Raw genomic sequence first — 11606 nt, 5'->3', positions numbered from 1 at the left:
GAAAGATGACCAGTTACTCAACTTGATGAGTGACAGAAAACACCATGCAAGAAGGTAGAAAGACTGTATTTTCAGTTTTAGCTGAGTGTTTTCCTGGTTTAATGTAACAGATTTCTCAAATGATTTCATGGTCTGAATGAGTCAGATGTTGAGGTGGACTTTCTCCCAGAGACTGATGTAATTGGCAAAGTCAAAGTAAGCATGGTTCATGTTTGCTGACCAAATATTGTTTGTGGCATTCTAAACAGGGCTGCATCAATACTACAGTACTGAAAATACAGCTAATCCTGACCATATTAAAGCAAATGGATTTGTCTTTTACCTGTGTGATTCAGAAATTCAGCTTTATTTACTGCATAAATGTATTATGTGATTGATCACTTATGCTGTAGTACTTAACCACGTCTAGAGTAGACCAAAAGTGGAGGATTTTTTAAACATCATTTGGATTATTGTGTGATATTCTAAACTTAATCATGCAGAAATAGTACATACCCATTGCCGTAAGTTTAAAAAATAACATTCATTGATGGTCACAAAGTACACATTCATGAATGGTAAGAACCTGTAGCGGACTTGTGGTTTGCAGAATGTGAGGTAGAGGGATGTACACAGTCTGACAAACCTAGAGCAGAGGCACAACCATTGCTTCTCACTGCCAGGCCATTATTTATTCATAATATGTGAGTGCAGATTCAGTCAGTTTACTAATGAAAACAGGCAGAGGCATTGTCATAATTAAGTCCACTTTTGGCAACCTCACCCATTTTGTTATATATCAGCTGTCACACCTGGCACATGTTTACACTTAAAAGTGGGTGACGTTATGGTAAAAGATATAAACACTTCTAGTTATGTTAGCAAACTCAGTGTTACAGTTGCAACATGCCACTTGGATGTGCAGCATCCTTTGGAGGTTTATTGTGGTCCCGTCATCTCTTTCTTCCCTCTAAGTGGTTTGTGTTACATGAAGAACTATTCAAGGGCAACCCCCCCCCCCCCGATTATTTATCATATGCTTTGGACATTCTGGTCCTGAAAAAATAGCTTGGTGTAATGAGACAAAGCATGATTTTTATCAACATATTTATTCTCTGCATTTAAAAAGATAATAACCTTCTGTTTATGCTGTATATCTGTTGCAAACCTGTTACAAAGAACTAGTTCAATAATCAATGTAGCGTCACCATTTCGATCAGAAGACCTTTAGGATGGTGCATAGGTGAGTGATTTCTAGTCATGGGGGGGGGGATTTCCTTAGCGATGGGTTTAGTTCGCTCTCCACTTTGCTGCTCTTTTTACTGGAGTTGAATCTACTCCATCTGGGGACACAAGGGGCTTGAAAACCTGGATTATCCCGAAGCCAACCTGGGCTCTCAGCAGGTCACATGGCAGTTTACTGTGAATTGTTTGGGTGGCTACTGGGTGGAGTCTTGTCCATGTCATCATTTAGCGAGCCTGTTCCCTCCCTCCCACTTTCACCTTGTTCCACCCCTTCTGCTTTCTCTGACCAGTTGTGTGTGTTAGCACCCCCACCCTCCCCATCCTATGTCCCACCCTCCCCACCCAATTTTTTTTAAAAAATGTTTTCCCTCTAAAACTGCAATAGTGTGATAGCGACAGGACTAAATGCACATTGATTTCATTTTACTTGGGGTGCTGGAACCATCAGGTGGAATAGTTCTTTCTTGGGGGACTTTGCCCATTCCCTCTTGTTTCCCCAATGGAAGTAGTTTTTTCCCATTCCCATTAAGAAAATCTCCAGGAGCGCAGCAGTGACCCCTCACATTACCGCAGTAGTGGGGACACTCAATCACTTTAGGTAGTCTGCTTTCAGTCTTTAACATATCCTCCCTTTCTGTGCATGTTTACTCAGAAGAAAGAAATAAATCTCCCTCCCCTGCAGTAAAAGGGTTAAAGGCTAACTTTAGTAACTCACTGAAAGTGCTCTTTTGCTTCTCCAGTGCTCTCTTAAATTGCTATTGTGATGTAGTGCTTCTTTGATGTCCTGTAGTTTCTCTGTTAGGTAAAATCACTTCTCCGCTTTATCGCAGTAACTTCTCATTGTGAGCAGGGGGAAGGAGAAAGGGGGGTTGGAAGCAATAGGCAAAAGTGCACACACGGGGAAAAATGTGGGAAACAAACCTCACTCATTGGTTTCCCTACCTTTTTTTACTCTATTTCCACCCACCCCATACCCCACTTGTAAATAACTCCAGCCCCCCTACAGGGGGTTGGTGAAACCAGAGCACTTACTTCGGGTTCACGATATAGTGGCAATATGCTATTTCAACATTGTGCTATTACGCAGTGTTGATTTGAGAGGATTTTTTTTTAAAAGGTAGAGGCTTCCAAGCAGAGCACACCTATACTTTTGGGGGGATGGCCGCCAGAGGATAGTGGTAGGCAAGGCGAAGTAAATACCATGAGGTAGCTCAGAACTCCTGAATGGCCATCTGCAAAATGGCGGAAGTATCAGGGAAACACAGGGAGGGGAAACATTAGGGGAACACCCCTTGACTGGGGTCAGTGAGGTCATCGCCAGGTGGAAGACACACCTGTGGGAAGGGCTGTCATGCTGAAGTAAGTGAAGAGGGTTGGTACACACCGCAACAGAAGCATGGTCAAGCTGAATTAAGCAAAAGAATTGGGCTAAAACTAGTCTCAGAAAAACTGGGTTTTAAATCTCCAGGATGGCTGCGGGATGGCCACGACATCAAGCGCCCTGAATGACCCCCAGATACAGCCAACTTGCAGCAAATCTCCTGTGCGACACACACTTGCTTTCATAATTTCTCTATTCTAGATTGTGATAACAGCTATATAGCACGTAACTGTGTACTCTCACAGCTTTCTGTATTATTAACATTGTTCATCTTCTTGTGTTGCCAAAGCGAGTTTTTGCTATGTTTTAGTCTTTGCATTTAATCCTTGAGGGCTGCAAGATTGAGAAAAGGTAAGAGGTAGAATATTCAGTTAGGCTTTAATTGGTCTTAAACACATATTTTGATTGGTAGGGCTGCAAATGTAAGGACATACTTAATTTTTTGAGGCTTTTTTTTGGTTCTGGTGTGTTATTTTAAAAAAGGAATATAAGAACATATTAAACATAGACTTCTAATGAATTGTATCTCTGATTAAGAAATCTGAAGTTCTTTTTCAGTAACTCAAAAAGAGGCTATAATTAAGGTTTTGGTAATACGTAAATATTTAAATTTAATTGATTAAAGGCGCAGTCCTATGGCTGCTAGACAGTGTCTGGACGGCCATAGGATTTTTCAGTTTCTAGGAACCAAGCTTGGGGCCAGGGCTCCGAGCTCAGTTCCAAGAAACCTCACTCCCCTCTTCCCTGCCACCTTGTAGGCAGCGCAATTTGTCCCCATCTCCACGCTCGTAAGAGCAATGCAGAGCAGGCAAAAAGGGGGTGTTCCCAGGGGAGGGGAGGAGACCGTTGAAGTGTTGTTAATGATGCTTCCTATGCATTGTCCAGCCTCCCCTTCTGCTCTGATGCACCTCAGCTTGACAGCTGAAGTCGGCTATCTAGCCACAAATGCAGGGCGGCTGGAGTGTGGAGGAGAGGATCCACTGCCACTGCTCCGCCTGTCGTGCATTACATGGTTGACTGCCTCCAAGTTTGGAGGCAACTGACTATCTGCATAGGATTGTGCCCTAAAAGACAGATGACTAACTGATTAAAATTCTTTAAAGGATTGACCACCAGAGAATTAGACTACCTAGTTTTTTTTGTTTTTATTTCCAGAATTCAATAGAGACAATTTGAAATGAATATGATAATTGAATAGTACTTTACCTTACAAATAGTGCTATTGATCTTCCTAGAATGTTGCATAGCACAATTGCTGTTGGTCGATAATTTTCCTCAGTTTTACTATTTTTATTCTTGCAGCCATTATTTGATTGCATGCCATAATGAATAGGAATCCCTATAACCATACGAAAGAAGAATTCCATTCATTTTAGGGGCTTTGTTCCTTCGTAAGGGGAGGGCTTGAAACTGAAGCACTTGCTTTTCATCCTCCCCATAAATTTTAGTTATGTGTATGCCAATTTGTGCAGGCCATATAATCTTAAAAAGAGCCATGCATAAGAGGAGCCTATCTAGTCCAGCATTCTGTTCTCACAGTGGCCAACCAGATGCCTTTGGGAAGCCCACAATCAGGACACCAGTGCTACAGTACCCTCCTGCTTGTGTTCCCTGGCAACAGGTGGGTGGGAAACTGCCTCTGACACTGGAGATAATGAGCTTCATCACAAGAGGCTTTTTATTTTGCAATTTACTGGGGCTTCTGTTCCGCATTCTAAGCAAGATAAAGATCAGCGCTTTACACAGGCAAGTTCTTTGCAGCCTCAAGGTGGAGAGTTAGCCATGAATCAGTGGGTCTCCTGAGGGATTCAAGTCTCTCTCTCTGCAAAGCAGCATGGTGTGTGTGTGTGTGTGTGTGGCTTCATTGTTGTCAGCTGTTTACATGGGGGGGGGTGTCGTTGTATGCTTCTTCTTCTTCCCCAGCCAGCTCCACACTGGCTTTGAGCTTCTCTTAACCTGGCCAAGAAAACTCTCCTCCCAGCCCAGGTCAACAGGCAGACAGGCAGGGCGGGGGGGGGGGGAGGCAATTGTGATTTCCCTGCTAGCCCATTGGCTTATTCTTCCCAGACTGTGATTATAGCAGAACCACACATTTACGCACAGCCATTAAAACGGATTTACATTTAAACAGTGGATTATCTCTGGGGTTTTTTTGCGGGATAAAGGTCAAAAACAGCTGGATTTCCTCTGGAGGCTGACGGCATCGTGTAAGTTGCCCACAAACTTCCGTGAGAGACAAGTCATGAGTGTACGGTAAATGCCTTGTGTACGGTAAATGCCTTGTGTAAAGACAGCCCATATGTAGCCTTCAGGACTAGTAGCCATTGATAGATTTTGTCCTCCATGAATTCGCTGAATACCCTTTTAAACCTGTTTAATATGTAGCCATTGCTACATATGGTGGTAGTAAATTCCATAGTTTAATTATGCTAATTATGAAGAAGTAGTTCCTTTGCTGTGTCCTGAACCTCCCACCATTCTGCTTCATTGGATGACGCCTTGTTCTAGTTTTAAGAGAAAGAGAGAGAAAAATGTCTCCCTATCCACTTGCTCCATATCATGCATAATTTTATACTCCTCTATGATGTTCTTCCCCTTCATGGATCACTGCCTTGTTGTGGCGAAGGGGCTTGCGTAACTCAGTGAAGCCATAAGCTATGCCGTGCAGGGCCACCCAAGACAGACAGGTCATGGTGGAGAGTTCTGACAAAATGTGGTCCACTGGAGAAGGAAATGGCAACCCACTCCAGGATTCTTGCCAAGAAAACCCCATGGAACGTATCACAAGGCTAAAAGAGATGACGCCGGAAGATGAGCCCTCAGGTTGGAAGGTGTCGAATATACTACTGGGGAAGAGCAGAGGGTATTTCCAAGTAGCGCCAGAAAGAGTGAAGCGGCTGGGCCAAAGCCGAAAGGACACTCAGCTGTGGATGTGTCTGGTGGTGAAAAGAAAATCCGATGCTGTAAAGAACAATATTGTTTAGGAACCTGGAATGTCAGATCAATGAATCAAGGTAAGCTGGAGGTGGTCAAACATGAGATGGCAAGATTGAACATCGACATCTTGGGAATCAGCGAACTAAAATGGACAGGCATGGGCGAATTTAATTCAGGTGACCATCATATCTACTATTGTGGGCAAGAATCCCTTCGAAGAAATGGAGTAGCACTCATAGTCAACAAAAGGGTGGGAAAAGCAGTACTGGGGTACAATCTCAAAAACAATAGAACCATCTCAGTACAAATCTAAGGCAAACCATTCAACATGACAGTAATTCAAGTCTATGCCCCAACCACTGATGCCGAAGAAGCTGAGGTTGATCGGTTCTATGAAGACCTACAACACCTTCTAGAACTAACACCAAAAAAAGATGTCCTCTTCATCATAGGGGATTGGAATGCTAAAGTAGGAAGTCAAGAAATCACTGGGATAACAGGCAGGCATGGCCTTGGTGTACAAAATGAAGCAGGACAAAAGCTAATAGAGTTTTTCCAAGAGAACACGCTGATCATAGCAAACACTCTTTTCCAACAGCACAAGAGGCGACTCTACACATGGACATCACCAGATGGTCAATATCGAAATCAGATTGATTATGTCCTTTGCAGCCAAAGATGGAGAAGCTCTATACAGTCAGTAAAAACAAGACCTGGAGCTGACTGTGGCTCAGATCATGAGCTTCTTGTTGCAAAATTTCGGCTTAAATTGAAGAACGTAGGGAAAACCACTAAACCATTCAGGTATGACCTAAATCATATCCCTTATGAAAATACAGTGGAGGTGAGGAATAGATTTAAGGGATTAGACCTTATAGACAGAGTGCCTAAGGAACTATGGATGGAGGTCTGTAACATTGTTCAGGAGGCAGCAACTCAATCCATCCCAAAGAAAAAGAAATGCAAGAAAGCCAAGTGGCTGTCTGATGAGGCTTTACAAGTAGCTGAGGAAAGAAGGGAAGCGAAAAGCAAGGGAAAAAGGGGAAGATCTATCCAACTGAATGCAGAGTTCCAGAGAATAGCAAGGAGAGACAAGAAGGCCTTCTGAAATGAACAATGCCAAGAAATCGAGGAAAACAACAGAATGGGAAAAACTAGAGATCTCTTCAAGAAAATCGGAGCTCTCAAGGGAACGTTTTGTGCAAAGACGGGCATGAAAAAGGACAAAGAAGGCAGGGACCTAACAGAAGCAGATGAGATTAAGAAGAGGTGGCAAGAATACACAGAAGAACTATACAGGAAAGATCTGAATGTCCCTGATAGCCATGATAGTGCGGTCACTGAACTTGAGCCGGACATCCTCGAGAGTGAAGTCAAGTGCCTTAGGAAGCATTAGTAACAACAAAGCTAGCGGAGATGACAGTATTCCAGCTGAGCGATTTAAAATCCTAAAAGATGATGCTGTTAAAGTGCTGCATTCAATATGCCAACACATTTGGAACACTCAACAATGGCCGCAAGACTGGAAAAGGTCAGTTTACATTCCAATTCCAAAGAAGGGCAATGCCAAAGAGTGTTCAAACTACTGCACGATTGGGCTCATTTCACATGCCAGCAAGGTGATGCTCAAAATCTTACAAGCTAGGCTTCAGCAGTATGCGAACCGAGAACTACCGGAAGTACAAGCTGGGTTTCGAAGAGGCAGAGGAACTAGAGATCAAATCGCCAACATTCGCTGCATCATGGTGAAAGCAAGAGAATTCCAGAAAAACATCTATTTCTGCTTCATTGACTACGCTAAAGCCTTGGATTGTGTGGATCACAACAAACTGTGGCAAATTCTTAAAGTGATGGGAGTACCAGACCACCTTACCTGTCTCCTGAGAAACCTGTACAGCAACAGTAAGAACCAGACATGGAACAACCGAGTGGTTCCAAATTGGGAAAGGAGTACGACAAGGCTGTATATTGTCACCCTGCTTATTTAACTTATATGCAGAGTACATCATGAGAAATGCTGGGTTGGATGAATCAGAGGTCGGAATTAAGATTGCTGGGAGAATTATGAACAACCTCCGATATGCAGACGACACCACCCCAATGGCAGAAAGCGAATAGGATCTAAAGAGCCTCTTGTTGAGGGTGAAAGAGGAGAGTGCAAAAGCTGGTTTGAAACTCAACATTAAAAAAACTAGGATCATGGCATCTGGCCCTATCACTTCCTGGCATATAGAAGGGGAAGAAATGGAAGCAGTGACAGATTTTACTTTCTTGGGCTCCAAGATCACCGCAGACAGTGACTGTAGCCATGAAATTAAAAGACGCTTGCTCCTTGGGAGGAAAGCTATGGCCAACCTAGACAGCATAGTAAGAAGCAGAGACATCACCTTGCCGACAAAGGTCCGTGTAATCAAAGCTATGGTTTTCCTCGTAGTAATGTATGGCTGTGAGAGCTGGTCTATAAGGAAGGCTGAGCGCCGAAGAATTGATGCTTTCGAACTGTGGTGCTGGAGAAGACTCTTACGAGTCCCCTGGACTGCAAGGAGGTCAAATCAGTCAGTCCTAAAGGAAATCAACCCTGAGTGCTCATTGGAAGGACAGATACTGAAACTGAAGCTCCAATATTTTGGCCACCTAATGCGAAGAGAAAACTCTCTGGAAAAGACCCTGATGCTGGGAAAGACTGAAGGCAAAAGGAGAAGGGGACGGCAGAGGATGAGATGGCTAGATAGCATCTCCGATGCAATGAATATGAACTTGAGCACACTCTGGGAGAGAGCGGAGGACAGGAAGGCCTGGCGTGCTATGGTCCATGGGGTCACGAAGAGTCGGACACGACTGAACGACTGAACAGCAACAAATGATGTTCCTCCTTACTCAGCCTTTTTCTAAGCTTAACAATCCCAAACATGGTAATATTTTCTCATAAGGGGAGTTGCTTCAGTCCCTTAACGGTGTTGGTTGCCCTTTTGTGTACCTTTCCCGCCCTTAAAATATCATTGTTGAGGTGTGGTGACCAGAACTGTACACAGTAGTGTGTGGTTGCACTGTGGTCTTAAATCCAACACTGTGCTCTCCTCTCCACTGCAGCCCTCTGCACACCTCCTAAATCTGCTCCAGAAGGTTGGAGGACCCTCCAGAGCAGATTTGGGGGGGGGGAGTGCATGGAGGCAGTGCAGAGAGAAAGGGGAAACCATGCCACCAGCAGATGGTCCACTGGTGGATGGTCAGGGTTGGATATAACCCACAGATATCTATAAAGGTATTATGATATTGGTAGTTTTATTTTTGATTTCTTTCCTAATGATCCCAAGGTCTGCTCTTGTCACCCTTTTAATTTGTGATAATTATCCTCTATAGTAGAATGCAGTCGAATTAATGTTTGCTAACAGATACAGAACTAATTTGGAATAGCCAATAGTTGGATTTGATGGACTCTGCAGGTAGGTAGATTTATCTTTATTAGCACCTCACAGAGGGCATTCTTGACTTTGGAATGGAGCATCCCTCTGGAACATGTAAGCAGAGTCAAATGATGCTTTTTCAGGGAGAAGACCTGTCCTCCCCTCTCTGACTGGCTGTGCCTGCTGACCTGAATGTCCCAGGCTGGGTCCTAAAAGTGCAGCTCTGGTTGATTTTTTGTTTCCTAACAATACTCAGATTATTTCAACTTAATGGAGTGGATCCATACTTAGTTGAACTTTGGTCCTATTGGTTTTGGTGGAACCTAAGTTCAACTAACTTAGTGTGGCTCCAACCCAGTGACTGGGTTCGGATGATTGCGATGGGAAAAGAAGCCATTGTGGGTTCTCCCTCTGCCTGCGCACATGCTGCATGCACGACTGCCATTTGGATAATCCCCCACAATGCAGGACGGGTTGGCCATATCCTCCGAGCCAAATGTGCAGCATGGCAGCGGTGGCTTCGTACCCACGCTACAACCCACAACTTGCAGTAGGGCTTATAGGGTGGTATGAAGCCGCCCCTGCTGCGCTGCTGCTGGGTTCGAACGACCCGTCAACCCATGATGCATCTCAGGGGATTAGGCAAATGGTAGTTATGTGCACGGCACGCGTGGGGGCGGGGGGAGAACCCATGATGGCTTCTTTTCTTGTCATGATTATCCAAACAGGCTCAATGAGTTCGGATATTTATTCACTGCTCTGCTTAAGACTAAAGGCTTCATTGTTCAATATGCTGCCATGTAAGCAACAGTTCAACTCTATCAATAGACCTCTGACATTTAATATCCTAGATTCTGTCTTCCAAGATGTTGGTCTAGAGTTTATAGTCTACCATGCCTCTATAACATGGGCCAGCTGCAAGCTTCCTCCCTTCTCCATTTCTATTTTAGGGACTGGAGTTTCCTCCTGCTCCTCTTCTTTATACTGTCTACACACTCAGAAATCTCTGGCACATGTTGAGGGTATTAACATTTCACAGCAAGGATTCTTTAAAATATAGTATTTAGGATTAATAACAGGGCAATCCTACCTGTGCCTGTTTAGGATTACAGGCTAAACACAAGTGAAGACTAATCAAATTTCACCTAGTGCTTAAATTTTCAACTATTCATATGACTTATAAAGAGTGGCCATCCAATTTTAGAAGGAGAGAGAATGTTTTGTTAAGGCCCTTTTGTACTTAATAAAGGTTCCAGGGTCAAATAATCTGCATGTCATAGTGCTGTGAGTTGTGGAGTATGGCCATAACTACAGAAACTGGTTGCTCAGTTTGTATCCTGAGACTTTGTTTGTTATGGAAGAAAGGTAAATTTGTCAATAGGTTTTAGAGATCCCAAAGATACCTGATTGGAGAATCAGTGATACGAATTCCTTCACTTTAGCTTGTTGTCACTGTTATAACTCTTGGTTTCTGTCCTATTCTTTCTGAGTGTTTCATGAATCTGAACCAGCCTTTTATTATAATAAATATAATTCAGATACCAGTTGCCCTATAAATTACCCAAAGTGGAAGTAAAAACATGAAACACTATCAGAGGCTGATGGTTAATGAAAAGGTTAATCGCTTTCAGTTGATCACCTATTATCTTCAAACAATGGTTAATCCCCCATTTTTGAAAATATGAAATCCAGCTGTTACTCAGAAACTGTCTTCATCCATAGGCAAAACCCGGAATGGTCCCAGATGCAGCCTGAAACCGTCTCTGTATCTCAGGGGTGGGGAACCTTGTTTTGCCTGAGGGCCAAATTCAGTTTTGGAAAAACTCTTGGGGATTGCATTCCAGTAGAAGGTGGGGCCAAAAGCAAAAGGGGTGGGGCCAAAAATTTAAAAATACCAGCATATATTAGCTTAAAGCTCTTTCTGCTGTTTAGAATGGGACAAAAACCCTGCACAAACAATTGGTGGGGGGCAGCAGGGGATAGGGCAAGGGGAATGGAGTAGGGCTATCCGGGGAATCCTGGAAGGTCAGATTGGAACCCCAGGTAGGCTGGATTTGGCCCCTGGTCCTGAGGTTCCCCACCCCTGCTGTATCTTCTAGAGCCTAATTTGAAAATTTCTGCAGTGGCCTCTCACTTTCCATCTTAAGACTAAAACCACATGACGATTCCATGGCTTGAACAGCAACCACTCCACTCCCCGCTTTTTGCTTTGTTTGCCACCTGCCCTGATGAAGAGTTCAGAACTGGAAAGCTTGCCCAATATTTGTGTCCTTTGATTTGGCTTAATAAAGGTATTATGGTGATAAGGATTTTGGAAATGTTCTCTTGGAATTTTTCTTTTGGCCAACATAGCTACCTTAGCTCCTTGTGTTATCCTAAAATATTCCATGAAGCCAAGATACTTGAAGAACTGGCATACTGCCTACTTAACACCACTGCCTTTAAACATTTGACTTCAGATTTGTTCCTAAATAATAATACTGACTGCTACTTTGTTTTCCCCTTCATGGATCACTGCCTTGTTGTGGCGAAGGGGCTTGCATAACTCAGTGAAGCCATAAGCTATGCCATGCAGGGCTACCCAAGACGGACAGGTCATGGTGGAGAGTTCTGACAAAATGTCCAATGGAGAAGGAAATGGCAACCCACTCCAGTATTTC

The sequence above is a fragment of the Heloderma suspectum genome, chromosome 3 (assembly GCF_057233095.1).
Source record: "Heloderma suspectum isolate Gila_16-S chromosome 3, 16-S_ref, whole genome shotgun sequence".
NCBI lineage: Eukaryota > Metazoa > Chordata > Lepidosauria > Squamata > Helodermatidae > Heloderma > Heloderma suspectum.
This window is presented reverse-complemented; position numbering follows the sequence as displayed.